Raw genomic sequence first — 3,280 nt, 5'->3', positions numbered from 1 at the left:
AGATATTACGGGATTCCAGACCACTGCAATAAATTGAATATCATAATAAAGTGAGTCATGTGACGTTTTTGGCGTTCTAGTGCATATAAAAGATATGTCTGCACTATTCTGTAGTCTACTAAGTGTACAGTAGTGCTCTGTCTTAAAAAACAATGTACATACCTCAATTTAAAAATACTTTATTACTAAAAAAATGCTTGCATCGTCTCATCATAACCTTTTTGCTGGTGGAGGGTCTTGCCTCCATGTTGCTGGCTGCTGACTGGTCAGGGTGGTGGTTGCTGATGACTGGGGTGGCTGTGGCAATTTCTTAACATAAGACAATGACGTTTGCTGAATCGATAATGGCTCTTCCTTTCATGAACGATCTCTCTGTAGCATGCAATGCTGTGTGACAGCATTTTACCCACAGTAGAATTTCTTTCAAAATGGGAGTCAATACTCTCACACCCTGAAATGGATTTATCAACTAAGTCTATGAAACGTTCTAAATCCTCTGTTGTCATTTCCACCATCTTCACAGCATCTTTACCAGGAGCAGATTCCATCTCAAGAAACCACTCTCTTTGCTCATCCATAAGAAGCAACTCTTCATCCATTAAAGTTTTATCATGAGATTGCAGCAATTCAGTCACATCTTCAGGCTCTTCTACTTCTAGTTCTCTTGCTATTTCCACCACATCAACAGTGACTTCCTACTCTGAAGACTTGAACCCCTCAAAGTCATCCATGAGGGTTGGAATCAACTGCTTCCCAACTCCTGTTAATGTTGATACTTTGACCTCTTCCCATGAATCACGAATGTTCTTAATGGCATCTAAAATGGTGAATCCTTTCCAGGAGGTTTTCAATTGACTCTGCCCAGATCCATCAGTGGAATCACTGTCTATGGCAGCTATAGCCTTACAAAGTGTACTTAAATAATAAGACTTGAGAGTCAAAATGACTCCTTGATCCATGGGCTACATAATGGACAATGTGTTATCAGGCATGAAAATATAATCTCGTGGTACATCTCCATCAGAGCTCTTGAGTGACCAGGTGCAGTAATATTTTAAAACGAATCTTTTTTTCTGACCAGTAGGTCTCAACAGTGAGCTTAAAATACTCAGTAAACTGTGTTATAAACAGATGTGAAGTCATCCAGGCTTTGTTGTTCCATTTATAAAGCACAGGCAGAGTATATTTAGCATAATTCTTAAGGGCCCTAGGATTTTCAGAATGGTAAATGAGCACTGGCTTCAACTTCAAGTCACCATATGCATCAGCCCCCAACAAGAGTCAGCCTGTCGGGCTTCCCTGGTGGCGCAGTGGTTGAGGGTCTGCCTGCCGAGGCGGGGGATGTGGGTTCGTGCCCCGGTCCGAGAGGATCCCACGTGCCGCGGAGCGGCTGGGCCCGTGAGCCATGGCCACTGAGCCTGCGTGTCCGGAGCCTGTGCTCTGCAACGGGAGAGGCCACAACAGTGAGAGGCCTGCATACCGCCAAAAAAAAAAAAAAAAAGAGTCAGCCTGTCCTTTGAGGCTTTGAAGCCTGGCACTGGCTTTCTCCTCTCTGGCTATGAAAGTCCTAGATAGCATCTTCCTCCAATAGAAGGCTGTTTTGAAATTCTATTGTTTAGCATGCCCTCCTTTATTAATTATCTTAGCTACATCTGCTAGATAGTTGGCTGCAGCTTCTACCTTAGCACTTGCTGCTTCACCTTGCACTTTTATGTTATAGAGATGACTTCCTTCCTTAAACCTCATGAATCGACTTCTGCTTGCTTCAAACTTTTCTTCTGCAGCTTCCTTACCTCTCTCACCCTTTACAGAATTGAAGACAATTAGCACCCTGCTCTGGATTAGGCTTTGGCTTAAGAGAATGTTGTGGCTGGTTTGATCTTCTATCCAGACCACGACAACTTTCTCCAAATCAGAAATAAGGCTGTTTCACTTTCTTATCATTCGTGTGTTCACTGGCGTAGCACTTTTAATTTCCTTCAAGAATTTTTCCTTTGAATTCACAACTTGGCTAACTGTTTGGTGCAAGAAGCTTAGTTTTGGCCTATCTTGGCTTTCGACATGCCTTCCTCAAGAAGCTTAATCATCTCTAGCTTTAGATTTAAAGTGAGAGACAAACGAGTCTTGCTTTCACTTGAACACTTAGAGGCCATTGTAAGGTTATTAATTGGCCTAATTTCAATATTGTTGCCTCTCAAGGAATAGGGAGGCCCAAGGTGAGGGAGAAAGATGGGGGAATAGCCAGTCAGTTGAGCAGTCAGAACACACACAACATTTGTCAATTAAGTTCACCATCATATATGGGCATGTTCTGTGGTGCCCCAAAACAATTACAAGAGTAACATCAAAGATCACTGATCACAGGTCACCATAAGAAATATAATAATAATGAAAATTTTCAAATATTGGGAGAATAACCAAAATGTGACACAGAGACACAAAGTGTGCAAATGCTTTTGGGAAAATGGTGCCAACAGACTTGCTCGACACAGGGTTACCATTAACCTTCAATCTGTTAAAAAAAACCAAACAAACAAAAAAAACAATATCTGTGAAGCACAATAAAGTGAAGCACAAGAAAATGAGGTGTGCCTATATTGTAATCATAGTGATTTTTATTACTTTTGTCTTTTAACCTTCACACCAGCTTTATAATTAATTAATCTGCTACTTTTACTATGTATTTACTTTCCCAGTGAGGTTCATTCTTTCATTATGTGTTCTTGTTAACCTAATTAGCACCCTTTCTTTTCAGCTTAAAGAAGTCCCTTCAACATTTTAGTGGTCATAAACTCTTTTAGCTTTTGCTTGTCTTAGAAACTCTATTTCTCCTTCGATTCTGAATGATAATTTTTCCAGGCACAGTAATCTTGGTTGGAAGCCCTTTTTTTTTCAGCACTTTGAATATATTATGCCACTCCCTTCTGGCCTGCAAATTTTGTGCTGAAAATACCTGCTGGTAGTCTTATTGGGGTTCCATTGCATGTAACAAGTTGTTTTGCTGCTTTTAATATTCTTTCCTCATCTTTAAATTTTGACACTTTAATTATAATGTGTCTTGGTGTGGGTCTCTTTGGATTCATCTTTTTTGGAACTCTCTGAACCTCCTGGATCTGGATGTATGTTTCTTTCCCCAAGTTAGGAAAGCATTCAACCACTATCTCTTCAAATAATATTTTTGCCCCTTTCTCTCTTCTCCTTCTGTAAGCCCTATAATGCAAGTGTTCATCTGTTTGATGTTGTCATATAAGTCTTTTAAGCAATCTTCACTTTTTTCCAT

At 40.2% G+C, this 3,280-nt stretch overlaps 1 pseudogene; it reads right to left on the bottom strand.

Annotated features, from left to right (window-relative positions):
• Window positions 1–210: 210 nt before the first annotated feature.
• LOC132481634 (tigger transposable element-derived protein 1-like) lies at window positions 211–2,153 on the bottom strand (annotated as a pseudogene).
• Window positions 2,154–3,280: the final 1,127 nt, after the last annotated feature.

This window comes from Mesoplodon densirostris, chromosome X, assembly GCF_025265405.1.
Source record: "Mesoplodon densirostris isolate mMesDen1 chromosome X, mMesDen1 primary haplotype, whole genome shotgun sequence".
NCBI lineage: Eukaryota > Metazoa > Chordata > Mammalia > Artiodactyla > Ziphiidae > Mesoplodon > Mesoplodon densirostris.
This window is presented reverse-complemented; position numbering and strand designations above follow the sequence as displayed.